Raw genomic sequence first — 24,586 nt, forward strand, 5'->3', positions numbered from 1 at the left:
ACCAGAGCTGAGCACAGTGGTTACTTTAGACAGAGTATAAAGCAGTGAAGTGAAAGAAGGTAAGAGGGAATTATTGGGTAGACACACTTAGAAACCAATGAATGGGGCAGGGTGTAGAGAATGTGTATGGACTTGACATCCAACAGGCTTGGCCTTGACCCTGAGATTTTCCTTGCTAGAATGACCATGGGCAAATTATTTTGCCAACCTGAGTCTTGGTTTCAATTTTATAAAGTAAGGATAATAATATTTATCATAGGACTGATCAGAGAAATAAATGAGATGTTGTAAGTGCTCATAAAATAGGTGAAATATTAGATAATCTAGGGCTATGATGATGAGGAGGAGGAGGAAGAAGAAAAGAAAAGGGAGAAAGAGGAGGAGGATAGCTAATGACAATAGCTAACAGTTATTAAACAGTTATTATACACCAAGTAATGGTCTAAGCACTTCACATGTGCTTGTTTAATCTTTACAAGGTATGATGAGACAATACTATTGCTATCTCCTTTCACAGGAGAATGAACTCAGGCACAGATGAGTAATTTGCCTAATGTTAACATAGCTAGTAAGTGGCAAGCTGGGACATGAACACAGACAGCCTACAAATGGAGCCCTTGTTGACCATCACTGCCATAGCAATATCTAGCACACGTTAGGGACGCCCATGATTCTCTTTAGCCACAATAAATAGTAATGGCATCACTATAATTATTTTTATACTGTCAAAAGGCAAATTAAAGTACAGGAGTTTTGAAGTATAGCAATATCATTGGAGTATAGTTGGGGAATAAATATTTGTGAAGTGAACTCATAATTAAGAGAAGGCCAGACTAGTTAACTGTCTATTATCTGACTCATTACACAAACTATTTGAAAATTATCTGGTGGATACAAAGAACTTATCCAACTTTTTATTTTTGTCACAAAAGAGGAAAAGAAAACAAATATTCTGTGATTTTGCAGAGATTCAGAGTTTGTTCTTGACCACTGCATTTGGAGTTTGTTTATCTGGAGGATGCCTTTGGTATAAGATCCATACGGTATAAATGCTTTGGGAAGCAGAATAGATTTCACTTTATTACCCCTTTCACCAACAGAACCTAATCTGCTTGCAATGATTTAATCAGCAGCAGTGAATTGTTTGCAGAAAACCTGCTACATAAATCAAAATCTTCTGATATGCATTTGCTCGTGACTTCTCTAGTGCCCTCTGACCAGATGGGTGAGCCATCTGCAACTCCGTGTGTGTGTGTGTGTGTGTGTGTGTGTGTGTGTGTGTGTGTAACAATAAACTGAATAATCATAACATCAGGACATATCCTTTTTTTTTTTTTTTTTGTAAGTCTAGTGATCACTGACAAACACACTGGTGTTTGGAAATGCATTTTCTTTTAAATGTGGCAATCTGAATCTTTTTTTTAGATGAGAGTTAAGAGCTCAATATCCTTCCTTATTTTTTTTTTTCTTCCCTCTGTTTTGACCTTCTTTCCCTCTTTCTGGCCTGCTACTGTTATGTTTCTTTAGTCTCAAGCAACATACAGCAACGCACAGCAACTCAGATTAATTTAAATATAAAAAAAAGGAAGAATGTGTGTGGATTTGGAGTCACTCTCTGTATCAAAAGACATAGCATAGACAAAACACATCTTTTTCCAACTTCCGCCAGTAGGCTGCTCCTCTTTTTCCAATCTCTGATGACACCCAACCCCAAAGCCATTTCTAAGTACCAATATCAAGTTATTATGCTTTACACCTTAAACATATACAATGTTATATGTCAATTATATCTCAATAAAAATGGGGAGAGAATTATCCATTGTTATGTAAATAACCACTCCAAATGTTAGTTACTTAAAGCAGTAGACAATTGTTAGCTCGCACTTTGGCTGGGGAGGTCATCTGGTCTGGGCCATGGTCAGCTGTTGTGAGGTAGACAGAGGTATTGTCTATGCACCTGGGAGAAAGAGGGAGACTCTGCCCTACTTGATCTCTCATCCAAAGGGGACTTATTGGGGCTTGATCAAAGCCAGTGGTTGGGGTCCAAGGAGAAAAGCAGGAGGGCAGGCAACATCTTACAGCCTAGGCTTGGACCTGGTGAGACACCACCTTCACCACATCCATAGGCCAAAATAAGTGCCTAAACCAGCTCAAGTTAAAGGTGAGGAGTGGAGAAAAATGTGTTACTTCTGTAAAGTCATATAGCAGGGGCCATGTTTGCAACCAATCCACAGACAGGAACCACAGCCCTCAAAGGATCTGGGTAACAGGGGGAAGAATGAATGCTTTTTTTATGGCATCACACTGGTGTGAACCAATTCCACTGATTTCCACCTTTTCATTCCACTGAAGATTCAACACTCTCATCCTTGAATTAGTGGCATCAAAGGAATTCACTTAAGTTGGGAAAGGAGAACCCTAAAGGGAAAAAGACAAACAAACAAAAAACCTGAGGTTTCATTGCAAACTCAGAATGAAAAAAATAGTACAGAGCAGAAAAAATCGAAACCAAAACAAAACAGAACAAAAAACAAAACTGCAAATGGCTCTCAGGGACCTGAGTCTTCGGGGAGGTAGAAATGTACAGCATTGAGCAATGGGATGTTATCAGGCTATGCTTGTGTAGGTCTTGATACACAAGTTTTATGGAACTTTTATTTAGAGAACTCTCTGTTGATGATGCTTGGGTGAAAATTTGATATATAAAAATTGTTTATTATAAAGATAAGACCACACTAGGAGTGATGTTGGTGAGGAACACTTCCTTTTCACGTCTAACATTTTTAACATGTGAAAGTAGCCCAATTAGCATAATTGGGGGCCTTCTTTTGCTTCTTTAGCTTAGGAGTTGGTGGAATGACCTACCTGGCTGGGATATTCAGAAGGAATAATCAGCTCAGTTAAACCATCTATATTGTTGGAGTTCTAAGCAGGGGACGCCTGGTCTGTCTAGCACTGCCTGAATTTGACTGAATAGGTCTTGTAGATACAGAGTTTGATTTTATCAAGTCTACTTGACTAATCCACCTAAGGATGTGTCTTCCATCTTGGCCTCCATGTTTAATAAATATGCTTAGGTCCCATATTTTTCTTTGCTGTACTTATTTCTGTACTTGTTCACAATCTAGATAGGAAAGGGGAATTTTGTGTGTCTGGGGGGGGGCTTTGGCAACCTCAATAGAGAAAAACATGTAAACAAAAGATCAGCAGCATAAAATAATTTGGAGCATTTTGAAAACTCTATGATTCATATACTTAGGCTAGATAGAGGTGTGGAGTGGGATCTAAAGGTAGAAAGACATGTGAGAATCAGACCAAAAGACTTGCATGCCTTATAGGACAGTGTGGGCTTTATACTGACAGCATTATGTAAGAGCCTTTGTCTGTTGTTGATGTTGTTTAATTCTGGGGATGGAAATTAAAATACCAGTGTTTTGAAACACCCACTCAGGCACAATGATTGAAAATGTTGTGCCAGGGTTTCAAACACAGTGCAATGGAGTCATAGCAAAAAGGAGGCAGAGAGATATAGGGTTTTCAAGTAGTACAGATGATTTTACTGTCCATTTTTACCAATTAACACATTGAGCTTAGGAGGCTTCTTAGGGCTAAGTTACAAAGACCAAAATATCAGGGTGCCCACAACACCAAATTCAACATGAAATCATTGATCTCTGGATCCAAAAGAGCTAAAGGATGATCCAATCCATTCCTCACACAGGTTCAGCGATTTTCCCAAAGTTCCACAGTTTACAGTTTCACAGTGTCTTTTTCAGCTCTTTAACCAGCTTTGCTTCCCACATTCAATATGCCACATCTCTGTTCTATAGGCCAGACTTATAGGTGTTATCCTCCACTCCATCTCCTTCTCTCCTCTGATTAGATTAGTTACCTTGTTACTTGCTTATTCTGCCCTAAGAGAGCTGCCACGCACTTCTCTTACAGTAAAGCATGATATCAATCGTGTCACTTTTCTGCTCAAAATTTATTGTTTAACAAGGATGTGAGGGTATTGAGATAAGAGAGTTCCAGAATGTCTTTTACCCCAGTATTGCATGCTTCCTTTTAATGAGCATATCATATATGACTAAGCTCAGGCTGGGTGCTTGGAGGATTCCTGATGAGGTCATTGCTCTCAAGTAAACACCAGACTTGCTCCAGACTTCTCCCAATCTTGCCTCTGTTTATGCCATTCCTTCCATTGCTGTTGTCATCTCTCCAGAACACTGCAGTTTCACTAAACCAGTAATCATTTCTTATAGCCACCCTTCCCATAATTGTCCATTTAGAATAGGAATTGAAAAACTATGGCCCACACTGGCCTCCTGTGTTTATAGACCTATCATAGCACAACCACACCCATTCATTTAAACATGGTATATAGTTTCTTTCATTCCGCAACAACAGAAATAAGTCAACATGAGACAGACCCTATAGGATACAGAGCTGAAAATGTTTACTATCTAGCCATTTACAGGAAAAGTTTGTCAACACTTAATTTAGAAGTTTGACCACATAGCACTTTGCTTTACATCTCTTGATAATAAATAAAGGCTATTAACAATAGTCATCACTGAATGAGTGAGTGAGAACTTAAGTAAAGGTTGAGTTCTTCATTTTACGCTATAGCATTCAGTGTTCATGATCCATCTGAGGACTAAGTGTAATTTTTTACGTAATAAAGGAAAGTAAACAAAGACCTAGAGTAGTTTAGTAATTGGACCAACAGAGTGCAGGCTAAACAGCAGAAGTGGGATTTGAACTCAGATTTTTCCTGATGTTGAAATCTGTGCCCTGTTCTACTCTACAGCTGATTGCATGACTCTTCTGTCTTGGGATGAAATTTAATTTCCTCTTTGCACAGTACTTAACAGTGTCTTGAATGGGGTATGCTGTTAACCTATTCAGTTACTAGATTAATGAATGGCTGCTTTCACACATGCAGAAGGAAAGGTAGATAGGAAGCATGTAACCATCAGCTATCTCTTGGTAATTTGCATGTGGCTAGGGGTAGTTCTTGGTGTTGTTTTATTGGAATCTAAGACCCTTGAAGGCACAGATGCATGTCTCCATTGAAGCAACCAGGACATAGGTCAAATCTGGGCTTGGGGAATGCCTGTGAACTAGGATCCTAGAGACTATGTCTACCAGCCCTGTTTCAGCTACAAATTAAGTACTGTCTTGTGCGAGTCATATACATTTCAAAGCCCATTTACTAATTCATACATGAAGAAAATTTGATTTGTTGACCTCCAAGTTTTATTGCAAATCCTATTCAAATATAAGAATTTGTGAGAATGACTATAACACTTATTTTAGTATATTTATCATACAACTATTGGTCTAAGACAGAGTGGGTTAAAGGAAGAGAGTAGATTTTACAAAGTGCCTACTATGTGCAGGCTCAGGTCTGGGTGTATTTCATGCATTATCTCTTTGAATCCTCAGAACAGTCCTGGGAGGAACGTGTAATAACTATAATAATTTAAAAAGAAATTCACAGGAATTAACAAAGTTTCCTTAGATCAAGCCAAAATAAGATCCTCAGGAGGAATTTGAACCTCGGTCAGATTCATAACAAACAATATACTATTTCCACCACATCAAGGCTTTTTTTTTTTTTTAAAGATTTTATTTATTTATTTGACACAGAGAGATCACAAGTAGGCAGAGAGGCAGGCAGAGAGAGAGAGAGGAGGAAACAGGCTCCCCGCTGAGCAGAGAGCCCGATGCGGGACTCGATCCCAGGACCCTGAGATCATGACCTGAGCCGAAGGCAGCGGCTTAACCCACTGAGCCACCCAGGTGCCCCACATCAAGGCTTTTTATATCACACCTTCTACACCAAACTCCAACATGCCATTCCATACCACACACTAACACACCATTCCACTCCAGATACTAACATGCCATTTTACACCATCATGCTATTCCACACCAGTCATTAACAAGTCATTCCATGTCAGGTGCTAAACAAAGGCTGTCCCTCATTCCTTTGCTTTCAGTTCAAGATGACTGATCCAAAAACACAGACGAAGGGAAAAGTATAGCAAAACCATAAAGCATTATTGGTGAGAGACTTCAAATTTCTGATCTTCTGAATCACAAGTTGCCTGCTACCTAAGTCTGTTGTGTCAAGTGATAAAGCTTATCAAATGTCTTAAAAGTAATACATTTATTTTTATCATCACCACTAGCATCTGAGTATAGGCCTTCATAGTTCTAATCTGACAATTATAGGCTGAGGGAGCCTCTGCTCATTTCTTTATTTTATTTATTTATTTATTTATTTGACAAACGGAGATTACAAGTAGGCAGAGAGGCAGGCAGAGAGAGAGAGAGAGAGAGAGGAGACAGCAGGCTCCCTGCTGAGCAGAGAGCCTGATGCAGGGCTCAATCCCACGGCCCCGGGATCATGACCCGAGCCGAAGGCAGAGGCCTTAACCCACTGAGCCACCCAGGCACCTCTCTGCTCATTTCTTTAAAAAAAAAGCTTCAAACTTTTCCAACAGTTTTCATAGTTATTAGTTCTAATTACATCACCCCCAAATTAGGCAAAATCTAAATACCTAAGCATTCATTTCACGTTCCTGAAAATAATGCATTTTTAAAAAACATTTTATTTATTTTTTAAAAGATTTTATTTATTTATTTGACAGGCAGAGATCACAAGTAAGCAGAGAGGCAGACAGAGAGAGGGGGAGGCAGGCTCTCTGCCAAGCCAAAAGCCTGATGTGAGGCTTGATCCCAGCACCCCGGGATCATGACCTGAGCTGAAGGCAGAGGCTTTAACCCACTGAGCCACACAGGTGCCCCCAAATAATGCATTTTTTAAAATGATTTTATTTATTTATTTGACAGAGAGAGCTCACAAGTAGGCAGAGAGGCAGGCAGCGGGGCCGGTGGGGGGTGTGGAGCAGAGAGCAGGCTCCCCACTGAGCAGAAAGCCCGATGTGCGGCTCGATGCCAGGACCTGGGATCATGACTTGAGCCAAAGGCAGTCTTTAACCCACTGAGACACCCAGGCACCCCAAAATAATGCAGTTTTATATGATCAAATTTTCTGCTGGTATATAGAGGGTAACATGTTCCTTTCAACTTTGGTATAAAAACACAGACTCCAATTAAAAGTAAGAACAATAGCCAATTTGTAAATATTTCATAACTTCCATTCTTATATATCTCTATATTTAATCCTTCTTCAGTAGCCTGTGAAGTAGATGCACTGATTCATATTTTGTAGACAAGGAATAAAACTTCATAGAAGTTGAACGGCTTGCCAACTCTCACTAACCTTTGCTGACGTTATTATGGCCAGGCAAGTTTCCCGATAGTTAACATGTATTGACTCACTGTATTCCCCTGAGGGGTAGATTCAGACTAGAATCCAGACTCCCCAAATCAAATTTCATAATTTTCCTTCCTTTTGCTCCATTTTGTTTGGTTTGTAGGCTATTTTGTCTTATAATCACAAACAAAATAGAGGTGCCTGGGGGACTCAGTCAGTTAAATTTTTAAGATGGAGTACCACACTGGGCTCCACACTCAGCAGGGAGTCTTCCTGAGAGTCTCTCTCTCCCTCTCCCTCCACTTCCCCTGCATTCTTTCTCTCTCTCTTGCTCTCTCTCTTCCCCAATAAATAAATAAGTAAATAAATAAGTAAAAATCTTAAAAAAAAAAAAAGGACACAGCACGATCAATAATTTCATTGTGCTTTGTAGTTTATAAATCAATTTTGGTAGAAATGTTTTCTTTTTCCTTATAATAACTCCAGGAGATAATTATCATTATATTCAAGATTTACAGATTCAAACAGACAAACAAAAATGAAGGCTTAGAAAAGTACCAACATGAAGGTTTATATACCTTCAGTGCTGGTCCCTATCTTTGCCTCTCTTCTTGTTGTCATCTCTCTTTGCCTACCCTCTCCAAATAACCAGTAATTCATCTTGACTCCATATTCTCATCAATGTTCAGATGCTGGTTAGGCAAAAGAGAAGACGCCATCCAGACCAAATAGAGTGAATATTTAACCTGCTACTTCCTTCTTGCTTCTACCTTGGTGCTATATGATCAGGCAGCACAGGTTTTGAAGACTAAAATTAGAGAGATTAGATTTTATGATGATGAACATTTTACTCTGGAGGGTTGCATTTTACTTTGTGTGCACTGGAAGCCCGTTTTGACAGTTTCAACTGTAAGAAACATTCTACCACTAACGGCTTGGCCATGACTCACCTCCAATAGTTTCCATTTGCAACATCTGTCCAATTTGTTTTTCTTTTTTAAATCGTGATTTTAATTTTATATTAAGCATGCTTTAAAGCAAAACCCACATACTGCTGTCCTACCAGGCAACTATTTAAAACAAGCATGGAAGTTGGAATGCGAAAAATATGTCATCTTCCAAAGTTTTGCTAAACAGATTCTGGTCTTGTGCATCATTAACAGCAGAGGAATAGAGATAAGAGTTGGATTTTATGCTCTCAGCAACTGTGAACATTTGGTAGACAATGTGCATGCATTCATAAAGTATGGACCTACCAGGATAATTCATCTCTTCCTTCAATATTTAGATACCTTCCCTTAAGTTCTCAGAGAGGCTTTAGTGTGTAGTCCCCCATCACATATAAGAGCTAGTTTTCCAGTATAATATTCTTCTGCCTTATGTATACCATGATTTATGCATTGCCTCTACCACAGGATATATTCTCTGAGATTTTCTTAATAATCATTCCTGAAGCTGCTATGGATTTTCTCCTTCTTCTTCTCCTTTTCCTCCTCCTCCTCCTCCTCCTCCTTCTTCTTTGATTTTATTTATTCATTTGAGAGAGGGAGAGAGCACAAGCAGGGGGAAGTGCAGAGAGAGTGGAAGAAGCAGACACCCCACTGGGCATGGACCTGGCGAGGGGCTCAATCCCAGGACCTGGTATTGTGACCTGAGCCAAAGGCAGATGCTTAACCATCTGAGTCACCCAGATGCCCCAACGTATGGATTATCTCCTTAAAAACTTAAGAAATACTACCATCTTATGTAGTTACTTAAGAACTTTAACCTTAGGTAAAACTAATCCTGAATAAACTTTTGCTTCAAAACTCACTGATTTTCAGACCAATGTTTATTGTGATAGTGCAGTTACTTCCATACTAAACCTTATTTTAGAGGCCATGTACCTGCAGGTGAGCTAGATAAGTACAGGGACAATGTCTGATTCACCTCAGAATTCCCAGAACCTAAACTCAACTATACCCCATGTAGTAGTGGCCTGACTAGTTGGATTGCTTAAGAACAACTTCTGGACCAGTCTCTAACTAGCTATGTGACCTTAGACCAGTTATGCCTCAGTTTCCTCATCTATAAAAAAGGACTAATAGTGGCACTTAATACCTTTTGGTGGTGGATTAAATAAAACTCAGTAAGCTCATTTATGTAGTATTTATGTTTATAAATGAGCAGAGGATTTTGCCTGACACATAGCAATTGTATTAAAATGGTAGTTATGTTATTGGAGAAGGAATGTATTTAAAATATGCTGAATTAATCTTGAATAAAGTTGGGAAATATGATATTCTACAAGTCTAGAATTTTCTGCTAACATAAAATTTCAAAGTCTCTGAGATGTAATGGAAAGAATAAGTGTATTTATGATCAGACATCTTACCTTTGAGTCCCTGCTCAGTGACTTATTAGTGAGCAAGTTTTTTCATCACTCTGAGGTTTGCAGACCTTTGTTAGTAACAATGGATAATATTAATAACTACTACATGAGTCTGTCATGAGGAATATATCTGTGGCAATGTTCTCTAGGGCAGGGGCTTTCAAATTTTTTAACCCCAAAAATTCTTTCCGAAAGGAATTTTCTTCACAAATAACCCAAAGAATAAGCAAAGAAAATAAGTAAGAAAATAACTAAGTTTGTGAACTTGAACCAGGCGTAAGTGAGAGTTTAATGCACTGATTCTACCCATCCCCCAACCCCCGTCTCATCTCACACTTTCTCCAGCTATCCCACAGTTAGAAAATTATTTATCTAGGGTGAATAAATCCTAAACCAATGAAAAGATTATCATGCCGCAAGGAATGAGTGTGCTGGTAAACTTTTTCCTCTCTCTTTCCTTTTGTGGTTACAAATATTTCTGTGATGCATCATATTCTTCCTGGATTTGAGAAGAAGATCCCAGTGACCCTAACCAGGGGGTCTTTGTGGAAGGCCAAGACTTTCATTGGCTTCAGGGTGACTAAGCATCACACCAATAATAACCAGGCTGTAGATACTAATGGAGTAAATGTGGAAAATTGTTCCCTGGGCTCATCTCTGAACTAAGAACATCTCATATAATTAGGATTTGGGTGGTAGAGACCTGGTATTGGGGATTAGTTTCCTTCTGTTTGCTCTATCTGATTGACGTTTTACTGAGTATCAATTCAGAGATGATTGATACATTTGATAGAGAAGGAGGGGGATGAGAAGATTTGACATCGAAAGGGTTTCCAAGACACTCATTTTACAAGTAGAGATGTTAAGTCCTAAGGAATTCAGAGGTTTTCCCAAGACCACCATATGAAATTAAGTTACTGAGAACTGGAGACTGTATGTTGGCAACACTCTCAGCCATACAGACATCAATGAAGGTGGGTCTGGGTGGGGTCTCTCAGTGTCCCCGCACTTGTCAAGATCCACCTCTACCTCTGAGACCAAGGCGTTGTTACTATTTAACCTTCCCACATCCAACACTAGTCAGGACTGTCCTCTGGGAAGTCCTCTGAGAAGCTCATGACCAAGAAGGAGTTAGAAGAAATGAGTCAGGGAGGTCTTCTGTGAAGGAAAAAAGGAAGAACGCATGAGTAGGTGGGAAAAGTCTGCCAACTTTAGTGTAGGTCTGGCTCTTGCAAGGCCTCAGATGTCACTGCAGCTCTGAGAGAGTCTCAGTCAAGAACTGGGAGCCTCAGAGCAAGGGTCCTGCATTGTGCAGATTGGCCATTCACCATTAGCCCTGGGAAGTGTAGCCATTGACTCAGAGCAGCCCCAGGGGGTGTAACCTCAGATTCAAGCACTGCAGCCCATTCCAAAGGTGTAGCCAATGGAGGCTGCCACTAACTTGCCTCCTTGCCCCAGATTCCATCTTGAAGGGAACCCTAGGTGGTGACATGTCTCCACAGCTGCTAGAAGGACAAGGAAATAATGCCTAAGATAGCACCTGACCTTAACATGTAATTGTGTGGCCACAGTGCTTTGGGTAAACTGCCCGGCCCACAATCCACTATTATTTCCTGTGTTTAAGAATTGCCCCCTCTTAGGGGGCCTGGGTGGCTCAGTGGGTTAAAACCTCTGCCTTAGGCTCCAGTCGTGATCCCAGGGTCCTGCGATCCAGCCCCACATCAAACTCTCTGCTCAGCAGGGAGTCTGCTTCCTCCTCTCTCTCTGCTTGCCTGCCTCTCTGCCTACTTGTGATCTCTATCTGTCAAATAAATAAATAAAATCTTTTAAAAAAATTGCCCCCTCTCATGTTGGGGACAGATGAGCTGGAGCATTACCATAACATTTTTCCTATATATTTTCCCGTTAACACAGGACTAGGAATGGAACCCTGGACCAACTGTGTTAAAGTGTTTCTCTATTTGATAATTTGAAAATGAAAATCTAAGAAAATAATTCAATACATTTTTTATGTGTCTGTTTAGAGTTATTACAGCACAGCGGTTAAAGACACAGACTCTGGAGAAAGGTTGAGTGACAGAAAATCCTATTTCAGCTACTGTAATGTGTATGCTGGCTCAGAGAACTCATCATAGCTGTATCCCCAATAGTAAGAATACCCAGTCTGGGGGATCAAAGAGTGGAAGCAAGAATGGCCTCACTTTCCTTTGTTCTCAGTGACCAAAGGGGAAAATTTGTATTTCTTATTCTTGCAACTCTTGACTTAGTAGGTTGAAAGGTTTTGTCCCCAGAAGAGGGAGGACTCTCTTTCTAGAGGACACAGCAAGGGTCCCATTGAACAACGTGATTTAGCTGCTGCCCAAGCACTTTGCCTGGGATCCTGTATGAGAGAAGAATTACCATAGAGGCAAGAGTAATTGATCCTAACTAGCTGTACTTCCTATGGCTATCTTTGCACAATGGAGTAGGGATACAGGTATAGACCTGTTCACCTCAGGTGAACCACATGTGGAATTTCAGTAGTCCCTATTAGCTATGACTGTGCAGTTCCAGCAACCCTAGTCAGAGAAGGGAGTGGTTTCCAGAGCTCAGGCACCTAGGAAGTGGATTCTGGGTCACATTCACATGTAAACCTCTGTGATGGTTAACTTTTTTTTTAATTTATTTTTTATTTATTTTCAGCATAACAATATTCATTATTTTTGTACCACACCCAGTGCTCCATGCAATCGGTGCCCTCTCTAATACCCACCACCTGGTACCCCAACCTCCCACCCCCCACCGCCACTTCAAACCCCTCAGATTGTTTTTCAGAGTCCATAGTCTCTCATGGTTCACCTCCCCTTCCAATTTCACCCAACTCCCTCTTCCTCTCTAACTCCCCATGTCCTCCATGCTATTTGCTATGCTCCACAAATAAGTGAAACCATATGATAATTGACTCTCTCTGCTTGACTTATTTCACTCAGTATAATCTCTTCCAGTCCCGTCCATGTTGCTACAAAAGTTGGGTATTCATCCTTTCTGATGGAGGCATAATACTCCATAATGTATATGGACCACATCTTCCTTATCCATTCGTCAGTTGAAGGGCATCTTGGTTCTTTCCACAGTTTGGCGACCGTGGCCATTGCTGCTTTATGTGACAACTCAACTAAGGTTTTATAATCAGTTACTTAAACATTGATCTAGGTATTGCTTCAAAGGCATGGGATAGATGTGGTTAACATCTGCATCTAGCTCACTTTAAGTAAGTAAGACTACTGTTGATAATGGTGATGGCCTCATTCAATAGTTGGAGGGCTTAAGAGCAAATAGTGAGGTTCCTCTGGGGAAGAAGAAATTCTGCTTCAAGACTGCAACAGCAACTCATGCCTAAGTTTCCAATTTGTCATCATGCCCCAAACAGTCCAGACTTACACAAAGCCCTGCAAACATGTAAGTTAATGAGAATTGTGTCAACTGATTTCTTCAAAGAAATTTCTTTTGATAGATGGTGATAGATGATAGATAGATTATAGATAGATAGATAGATAAATGATATGACTCACAGTGAGACAGAGAGATCTCTCTAGATCCAGCACCTATTAGTTTTAATTCTCTGGAGAGCCCTGCCTAGTACAGCCACTGAGACCTATTGATGTGGTATCTGAAGGGCTATAGGGAGTTTAGAATGGGCAATGGGGTGGGAGTGATGGGGATCAGTTGCAGACTAAGACCAATCACAATAAGGAGGTTGCTCATGCCATGGTCTTCTGACCATCTCTTAGCCAATGACTGAGTGTCATGGATGTACTAGAGCCAGGCCATTTCTTTACAACCCAGGACTCCGCAAAGGGGAAATACTAACTCCAGATTCCCATTGAATTGGCTGAGACTTTCAGATCTGTATCACTCTGAGACTCTCCCTGTTCATTCTTTTTCCTCCCCCTACATTGTCACATGCCACCCTGTCAGATGGTCCTCCTCCATCTGAAAGCTTTCCCTGTTCAATCCTCTTCTCACTCCTTTTTTACCTTCACAGACCTTATCCCCTAATAAATTGCTGTACTCCTAACTCCATCCCAGCATCTGCCTCACGGAGCACCCAGTAGACACGTGTCCTTCCATCCTTATCATATATTTCCCATTTCTGTGAAAGTCAGCTCAAGCTACTGTCCACTGTTTGCAAGGCAGAGTGGTTTGACTTGGATATGTAGTATATTTCTCTGCCTTTGTTACATTTCTGGGATCCTCTAACATTCATACGCCCTTCACTCATCTTAAATCTGACATGACCTATACCTACAAAATCTTGTAGTCAGTGACTGATTATCTTATAGTGCTGCTAATCATTATGCTTGCTTCTTCTACTTTTTCTAACTTTTTCTAAGGCTTTAAGCACTAAAATAAATCTGGATACAACTGCTACTTTTTCTATATTTCTCTTAAGGCCTGGAGCTCTGTGTGTGTGTGCATGTGTGTGCATGCGTATGTGTGTGCGTGTGTGTATCTAAATTGGAGGGATGAGACTAAATAGAGGAGGTAAAGTCATATTTGCATCTTTGCTATATCAGAAAACAGTCTGCACACAGATTTACAGATGGGACATTCTGGATGTTTTTTAGAAAAAAAATTTGGAATGTCCTCCTTTTGGGAGAGGATTCCAAAGATTTATTGCATACTTAAACCTTATAGACTAAATATCGACACCAGCTACCTAACAGTAATATATTTTTAAGTGCAAGAGTTCATGCAAACACACCATATTATCAGAGCTGTATGTTCTGGTTTTATCTTTTAGAGGAAGGACTGCCCGCGTTTTAGGTCATGCAGACCCAAGCTGAGTTTAGGAACTAGCTTTATGCATTCTATTCCAGGTTTTATCTCTGTAAATAGAGTTCAGAGCATTAGGGATGTTTCTAGAACAGTGCCATAGTTCAAATGGAGCCTCCACTCAGGGATTACGTCATCAACAAATATATTGGTTATCTCCTATGTACTAAGCATTTTTCTGAGTATTGGATATGAACATGTTATCAAATGGACACCATCTCTTAACTTCAGGGGATGGGCAGTTTATTAAGCCAGTTTTAAAATTAGGTGCATGGTTTCTTTTAATTAATAAAAATGTTCAGATTTAGAGTTAATAATAGATTATGTTATTTATCTGTGCCACATACTTAGAAAGTAAATTAATTTGTCTGAGTGTCTTTCTTCATCTTTAAAATTGGATAGAAATATTTATTTTTCTAAGGATGTGGTGAACACAAGATGAGGTAACACTACATAAGGCGAATGATAAAATATCTGGATAAACAAAACATACTCTTTCCTAAACTTTTATTTTAGTTTCCATTCTTCACCATCTAATTTGCCAATTAACTCTATATACATTATATATTGTATAATTATATAATTAAACCATATGTTATATATATATAATAGTTACATATGAAATTGTAGATGGGTTAATTATGTATTATTACAAATATATAATTTTGTGTGTATACACATAGATATATAGATAGATGATAGATGGATAGATATCTATGTGTGTATATATGTGTATAACTGAATTTTGGGGGAGGACACTATATACGTATAAATATATAATAGAATTGTAGATCGATATATATATATTGTTCCTTAGAAATATATATATATATATAATATATATATATGTGTATACACACACACACACATATATATATATCTCCCCTATAAATATAGCATTTTCCCTATAAATCCAGATTGGTATAATTGTCACACAAAATAATTTTCTAATGAGAAAATACTTCTTCACATCAAAAAGGGGACATTTGGTCTGTAATTATGGACTGACTAAGAGCTCATTCTCTCCTTCTAATTCTGGCAATCTGTTATGGTTGGAGAGGTCTGGAAGAAAGGAAGCAAAATTTGCTAACATCCAAACATAATGATATTTGGTGATATACTCCTAGAAGAAATATTGTGTTTACCAATGTCCCAAACTGACTGAACATTGTATGGTCATCTGCCAGTTTTGTTGTTGTTATTTTAAGTAAGTTCTGTACCCAGTTTGGAGCCTGAACTCACAACCCTGAGATCAAAAGTCAACATGCTCCACAAGTTGAACCAGTCAGCCATCCCTTCTGTCTTTAATTTGGGCAGATATCTAAGTGATTGGGAAGATCTCTCTCTCTCTCTCTTTTTAATGATTATTATTTTCTTTTAAAAATTATTTTTTTCTTCTTCTTAGTTTCGTTTTTACTATTAATTATTTAATTAACATACAATGTATTATTTGCTCCAGGAGTACAGGTTTGTGAATTGTCAGGCTTACACACTTCACAGCACTCATTCCCCAATGTCCCTAACCTAACCACTCTCTCCACACAGCCCCTTCCCCCAGCAACCCTCAATTTGTTTTGTGAGATTAAGAGACTCTTAAGGTTTGTCTCCCTAGGAAGATCTCTCCTACAAGCACAATGGTTTGGGTTTGTGGAGAATTAACACTGTCACTTGCATCTTCTTGGACTGGCCTCTCTGAAATGCATGTTCTTTAGTAAGACATGGATAATATGCCTCCCTTGCAGAAGTGTTATGAAGATCTAATGAACACTGGAATGGGGTAACCTGAGGGTAAACACGGGCTCCACCTAGTGCATAACTCTCAGAAGATGTTACTTTCCCTGTCCCCTCCCTCTCTCTGTTTTTCCATGGTTTTATTATTATTTATCTGCTGTATAACCCAATCACCAAAACCCCATCAGCATGGGATAGCACAATAAAGTTGCAAATTAGAATGGCTTAAAGTTCTATTTACCCAGCAGAAATTCAGCATTTCACTTCTTCAAATTCGTAGGATTCCTCTTAAAATTGTTTTGCAGCTGGTTAGGGTTCTGTGTTCTTACTGAAAGTTGCCATTAGAATTGGCTCCTAGGACATGGGGAGATGGAGAGGAGAAGGGAGTTGTGGAAAATTGGAAGGGGAGGTGAACCATGAGAGACTATGGACTCTGAAAAACAATCTGAGGGTTTTGAAGGGGCAGGAGGGTGGGAGGTCAGGGTACCAGGTGGTGGGTATTATAGAGGGCATGGACTGCATGGAGCACTGGGTGTGGTGCAAAAATAATGAATACTGTCATGCTGAAAATAAAAATAATAAACTAAAGTAAAAAAAGAATTGGCTCCTATACTCTGATTACTCTGATGTTCATATTTGCAGCTACTAACCCTATGGACAGTCCCTCCTTCTGCTTTTGGTGCCAGGGCCTCCTTTTTGCAGCTTGGTGTTGACACCTGGTACCCCAAATCCCTTCCTTTCTGCTCCTGCCTCTTGCAGGCCATGGCAAGTCCTTGAGTTGAGGGAAACACATCTTCTCACTGTGTCCTGTTTAGTTATTCTGCTTAGGTCATTAGGTACATCTTTGATAAGATAAAATTTTAGATTTATATAATCTAACCATTTTCTTCAAAGATACATACTTGCAGTACCACAGTTGTGATCTGGACAGCTTTTCATACCTAGGCACATTGGAGAGAGAGCAAGCTCCCACAGGTGTCCCAGCCTCATAGTCTGCCCTCTGCCTCTTCTCATTGGTAGTGGTGGTGGGGGGGTGCTCCTTGTTCTTTCTGTGACTTGGGTCAGGGACACTCTAGTCTATCACACTTTTTATTACTTTGAACTTCAAAAGGAAGTGAGCAGAGTTCTGATAATTTTCCCCCTACCAGGCTCCTCTATTTCTATATAAATCGACTGAATGCATAAGATATGTGCTTTGGATTCTTGCCCTATATTATTCAGAAAAAGTCTCTAAGCCCCAAATACCAGTGAATACATTGGCTTTGGGTGAGGACAGTTCTCCTCTGCCTGCCCTGGAGTAGCTAAATTCCCTTGATCTAAATGCATCTTAACTTTTTAAGACTGTTGTATTTGAGGGAATGGAAGGGCAAGTAAGCCACTAAGCAGATGCAGGCTGGAATGCTTTGTGGACAAATGGAATGTACAGAGATGAAAACTCATAATGTACTGGGAGAACAGCAAATATTTCATTGCTTGCAGAAAGTAAGGTGAGCAGGGACTCATTAGCAGATAAGGCTGAAAAAGTACCAAATCCTATAGAACTCAGAAAGATTATGAATACTGCGTTAAAGAACTGAGAGTTTGTCCTGTGGCTAGAGGGGTCACTGCAGGAGATTACTTGTAGGTTACTGTTAAAGTGTATGTTGCACACAGCAGTGGTACCCACTGAGAGGATCATCATAGGCCTTTTTCTTTGCACGTAAGAAGTTAGAGTCAAGGCCTATTCTATGGATCACCAGTTCTGCTTGCTATTCTCCCATTCTGCTGGCCATTGTGACTCCTGTCTACCACTAGATATTCTGCTGCACATTCATGGAAGTAGATGTATGAAGCAGTAATGTCTTGTGCAGACATCTATGCCAGCCTCCTTCACAGCCCAGTCCAGTGCTGGGTGTCCTAGCAAGAGCTTCCCCAGAAAGCTCTGACTCACTCATTCATGTCTGGGCTGGTTAGGGAAAATCATTTGTCTAAAGTCTAGTTATTATAAAACTATAATTCCAGAAGGCTCACAAAAGTTCTGCTTCTCTGATTGAACCTTGATATGCACGTATATCATCTTATATTTATAATATAACATATGTTTATGTGGAATTTTATTATTCATAAAAGGTGATCATTTTCACAGCATCACAGACTAAATATGTTTAGCTAACCTTCAAAGATAGAAAGCTCAAGACTCAGAAAGGTGAAATGAGCACATGTCTCAGGGTAGTGGCAGGCAAGTACTTTGTCTTAGAACTCCTGACTACTGATTTTCTTCTGCATACAACCCACTGGAAGAAAGAATCATCTCTATAGCTATATGAGCTACAGCTGTAGGTTCTTGCCCATTTTCCACTAGGCCTCTCTTGTTATGTCCCTGGGGTCTTTATTTAGGTCATTTCACAAGGAAAGAGTAGGTCCTGAAAGTTGACCCTCTGATTCAGATCAGGAAAACCACAGCTGAGCACTTCTTGTAAGCTCTAAGGCATGTGTTCATTGTGGTCAGCCACAAATATGTTCTCATAGCTTGGTCACTGAGGAAAGATCAGGGAGATGGCGGGGGATAGGCATTGACTATATCAGATATTGAAGGGCTAGTCTTTGAGTCAGAATTAGGCTATGCAAACACCAAATGCTGGTGCACACAAGCATTAATAAATGCTCATCATCATTAGCCATCAGTGAAATTCAAATCAAAACCATATTGAGATACCACCTTACACCAGTTAGAACGGCAAAAATTAACAAGGCAAGAAAAAACAAATGCTGGAGATAATGTGGAGAAAAGGGAACCCTCTTACACTGTTGATGGGAATGCAAGTTGGTGCAGCCACTTTGGAAAACAGTGTGACAATTCCTTAAGAAATTAAAAATAGAGCTACCCTAAGACCTGACAATTGCACTACTGGGTATTTACTCCAAAGATACAGATGTAGTGAAAAGAAGACCGTATGTATCCCAATGTTCAAAGCAACAATGTCCACAATAGCCAAACTGTAGAAAGAGTTGAGATACCTATCAACAGATGAATGGATAAAGAAGATGTGGTTCATATATACAACGGACTATTACTCAGCCATCAGAAAGGATGAATACCCAACTTCTGTATCAACATGGATGGGACTGGAGGAGATTATGCTGAGTGAAATAAGTCCAACAGAGAAAGACAATTATCATATGATTTCACTTACTTGTGGAACATGAGGAATGATACGGAGGACATTAGGAGAAGGAAAAGAAAAGTGAAGAGGGGGAATAGGATGGGGGGATAGACCATAAGAGATTGTGGACTCTGAGAAACCAACTGACAGTTTTGGAGGGGAGGGGGCTCGGGGGATGGGTAAGATTGGTTGTGTTATTAAGGAGGGCACGCATTGCATGGAGCACTGGATGTTACGCGTAAACAATGAATCTTGGAACACTACATCAAAAACTAATGGTGTACTGTATGGTGACTATCATTAGACAATAAGGAAAAAAAAAAGTTCAGTCAGGGAGTCAGAACTTCAATGAGTACTATGAAACAGGATTTTATAATAATTACAAATTAGACAAATAATCTACACTGGCCAGACCTAACATGAGTGAACGAGTGGAAGCTTGTAAGGATATCTCAGAGCTAGCATATGTACTAGATTGAAACTACAGAGGAGGTTAGAACAGAAGTCTGTGAAAGGTGGTGACTAAGCATGTTTCTTCTCTGAATTTGCAACAAAACAACTCATACTTCTATCTCTTCAAAGTTACTATGAAGTGCTCATGCTTTTACTATTGGTTTACCTTTTCTGTTTTGAATATTTGACATTAGATTTTTCTGTAATTAAGAACTAATTTTCCCAGAAACCAGAGTAATGAAATTATCACAGGAGCTTCAACTGTCAGACCACTCCCTGTTCATCAGAGGGGAAAAAAAAAAAATAAAAAAAAAAAAAAACCCAAACCAAACAACCAAACAAAAAAACCAACTTCTACTTCTCACCTGTGAATGTTGGTGAGCTTGAAGAGATAAAAGCATCCTGCCTTCCAAGGGCTCTGAACACAGCCTGCACCCCTCCAAGAACTTCTGGCTGAAAAGGAGGAAGTCCTAGGAAACTTGTGAAGATATGTTATAAAGGTTTTACCTAGGCTATTGCAGTAAAATTGGATATTATGTCATTTGCTTGCCTTGTGCACATTTCTAGTTTTTTTTTTTTTTAATATGATACATCATTTAATATTTGCACCAACTTGGTGCAGATGGCAGTTTTTGTCCATTTATAGAGGAGCAAAATGAGACTTGGAGAAGGAAGTTGTTTTCTCTGGACCCAGTGGAGAGACAAGGAAGGTGTCTACTTGGCTTACAACTATTCACAGTGAAGACTTCACCATTTCTGATAGGCCAGTGATATGATTTGATTTTGATCTCTTGTTCTCATAATATTTTGTAAGGAAACAATCTTAACTAAAGAACAGGCATTATCATATGAGATAATAATGACTTTAGGGAAAAGTAGGAAATGACCTAAATATTGTTTATTAAGTAAGTTTACTCCATATTCTGCTTATACATTTACAAAATGTTTAGTGTATCATAGAAAAATTCTTTGTTTATAACTAAGCAAAAATAGCAGGTACAAAATTTTTTATATTAAACTCACCTATGTAAAAAATAATAGTAATAATTTCGTCTTAGCTAGAAAAAATAATAGTGTGCCTGGGTGGCTCAGTTGGTTAAGCATCTGACTCTTGATTTTGGCTTAGTGGGGAATCTGCTTGGGATTCTCTCTCTCCCTCTCCCTTTCCTCCTCCCCCCACACTCTCTTTCTCTCTCAAATAAATAGATAAGGACACCTGGGTGGCTCAGTCATTAAACGTCTGTGTTTGGCTCAGGTCACAATCCCAGGGTCCTGGGATTGAGCCCCACGACAGGCTCCCTGATTGGCTGGAAGCCTGCTTCTCCCCCTCTCACTCTCCTGTTCATGTCCCCTCTCTCTCTATGTCTCTCTCTGTCAAATAAATAAATAAAATCTTAAAAAATCTATAAATCTTTAAATGAAAAAAGAAAAGTAACAACATATTTAAAGTATGTGTTTTTTTTTTAATTTTATTTGAAGATTTATTTATTTATTAGAAAGGGAGAATGTGGGAAGTAGGGAGACAGAGAAGGAGAATCTCAAGCAGACTCCCCACTGGGCATGAACTCTGATGCAGGGCTCAATCTCATGACCTTGACATCATGACCTGAGCCGAAATCAATAGTTAGATGCTTAACCAACTGGGCCACCCAGGTGCTTGTATTTAAAAACTAACATAGTTTTCATTCTTTCGATCCTTGAAAATATCATGGGAAAATATGGAATGTGTGGGGATTCAATGGCATCAGTATTGGGTATCTAGTGTGTATCATTGTTATGGGTTCAGTGTGTGTCCCCAAATTCATATGTTGAAGCCCTAACCCCCTATGTGGAAGAGGCAACTTTGGGAGAGACTTAGGTTGAGATGAAGTCACGAGAGTGAAGTTCCCACAAAGTGATTAGTACTTTCCTTAGAAGAGGAAGACAGGGAGATACCTGTCTCCATGTGGTGCTCACAAGGGATGGCCGTGGGAACACCCAGTGCCAAGACAGCTGTCTGCAAGCCAGGAAGCAGGCCCTCACCAGGAACTGAATGTTCTGGCACCTTGATCTTGGACTTCTCATCTCCCAGAACTGGAGAAATAAAATACCTGTTGCTTAGATTTGCCAGGCTCTTGTGCTTTGTTAGCATAGCCTGAGCAAACCAAGACAGCCAGGTATCCATATAACTACTCCATATGTATCAATTGACAAAGACTCTTTCCTAGTCTAATTTTAGTCAGTCTCTTCTGAGCCTTCTTCTTGATGAGACCCCAACCCTGGCCCTTGTCCTTGAAGGGCCCGTACAGCCCAGTTTTAGCAGGAATCTTACTAAGCCAGTTTGGTTAGAATCCCTTCCACCAACTACTGTATGATGACTCAATGTCTGATCAAATTTCTCATCTCCTACACTTGGAATCTGATCACATTGGCCTGTCTTCTAAAGGAGCTTTGTTAAGTTGGTGCAGGAAGAATCCTCCTACTCTGTCTCCTTTTTATTAAAAAAAAAAAAAAAAGTCTATCCACTGACCTTCTCATTCCTCTAAGTGAATGCCAATGTCCACTGTCTTTGCTGTATTCAGGGTTGAGCCAGATCTCGTTGCTCTACAACAATAGCCTTGACATCTATTGCAATGGTCCTAAAAAAGTCTTTATCATTTCGACAGTGTCAGAATATTTTTTTCTTTAACAAAATTTATCTAAGCCTCTAACATTATGAGGTAAGCATTATTATCCCATTTTCTAGAAGAGAGAACTAAAGAACAGAAGCATCACATAATTTTCAACATTTACTTGGCAAGTAAGTGATAGTGCCAGGATTTGAATCTAGTCAGTCTTCTCTGCACAAGGATTTATACTATGCTGCTTATTTTATCTGGGCCTTTTCTCCGACTCTACTGTTCCTTTTCCTGTCAGTTCTTTCTTGTGGCTCATTTATACCATGTAGATATTCATAAGCTTGTTCTTTGAGTACACCCATGTCTCTGAACTGGCTTTTTCCCATTACATGTATATGCCTAGTATTAAGTATGATTCCTGACACATTGGAAATCCTCAACAATTGCTTGCTTACTTAGAAAAAAAAACTACATCTGGAATCTAAAAATGCATATTATCACAGCACTTGGGACATATTAAATGACTAAAACACAGATCTGTTGAATTGTTAAAGTTGATTTTTTATTTTTAACAGTTTTTTGTTTGTAGAAAAAAAAACAAGGAAAGACTATAGGCAGCTCCCATGGCATCGCTCTCTCCCTTCTAATTTCCCCTAATCTCATGCTTTTTCTTGAACAAAAAGCAAATGGGATGAGGATGAAGGAGAGTCAGGAATGCATCTCGATTTGCTCCTGACTCACTAATATGTAGTAGAGAAGACGCTAGGACTTCTCTGAGGTCAAGACTGCTATAGAGGAGTTTGTTCAGTCTTTGGGCTCACATAAGTAAGTGTTTAAGAAACATTTATTGGATGAATCCACTAGGTGTGAAGAACGACAGGAAGAAGGGGGACAGAGACAGCTCCCTGGGAAGGCAAGAAATTGTGTTAGTTGAGCTCACTTTATTGCTTCCCTCCCACATGCTCCTACTCTTTAGTGAGGCTGGGTTGGGTGGGGAGAACTTGGGGTCATGGCATTCCTGGACAACTTTCCTTGTCACTCAGCAAGAAAAAGACTTGGACTTGCAGCCAATCTGAGTGAGCACGTCAAAAGACGCTCTCAACTGTCTGTGAAGCTTTGTATTTTTGCAAATGCCCTCCTTCTGGGGATCTGAATAAATAAACAAAAGAACTGACATGAAAAGGAACTTATGAAATCAAGATGAAATATAACCAGTGTCAAGTGAAGTATGGAAAAATTGAGGGGACACAGGATTTCAGAACAGGAAGGTGTCCAGCAGGACTGGCAGGGAGGAAGAAGTCGAGGTAATCCAGGCCTTGAGATACAGCATCATTGGATCAGAATTGCAAATTGCCCTTAACAATAGCTGCCTGTGTCTCAAATCCCTCCAGCCGGATGCTCCGTGAGCTGCCCAGACAGCATGCACATGGGTGGTTCTCAACTGTGGTTTCTCATTAGGAACTTCCATGGCCTCTCAGAAGACCAAACGATTCTCACAGGAGACCAGGAGAGAGAGGAGCTGAGATGGGAGAACGGTAGAGGAAGGAGAGGATTCTGGTGTGGGAACTGGTGTCAGCCGTGCGAGAGGTGAAGACCTGTGTGAGTGGAGGAAAGAACATTTGTAGGGCAACAGTAGGAGATGAGTCTGGAAAGGGAGCTCGGGGCCCAGTTTTATACAGGCAAACATGTTCCCTTACTCATCTCATAAAAGGAACCCCATTTTTTTAAGCACCAGCTGAATCCCAGGCACAGACCTTTCACTTTATCTTGTTTATTCTCTCAAAGTGTTCATTTGTCCATGCAATCAATATATATTTAGTACCTATTATGTTCCAGATACTAGCCTCTATGGAGAATCAAACAGACACGCTGCCTCCTTCATTCTAGAGGGGAAGATAAAACTAAAATCAAATTCATTAATATAAAAATCGAATAAGCAAGTAAACAAATTTTTTTCCACTACTGGTAAATGCTATGCATGAATAAGTAGTGTGATGATGAAGAGGTTTCTGGTACTTAAAGCAATCTTTATGCCATCTCTTAATATACCCTTAAGGACAAAATCCAAGCTCCTTTGAAAGTTTCCGTGATACGTTCCCATGACCTTCACAGTGCACAGCACAGCAGATACCCTAAGAGGCTGTTCCAAGGATGAAAGAGCATGAACTCTGGGCTCCAGTTTGACCTG

The sequence above is a fragment of the Mustela nigripes genome, chromosome 1, assembly GCF_022355385.1.
Source record: "Mustela nigripes isolate SB6536 chromosome 1, MUSNIG.SB6536, whole genome shotgun sequence".
NCBI lineage: Eukaryota > Metazoa > Chordata > Mammalia > Carnivora > Mustelidae > Mustela > Mustela nigripes.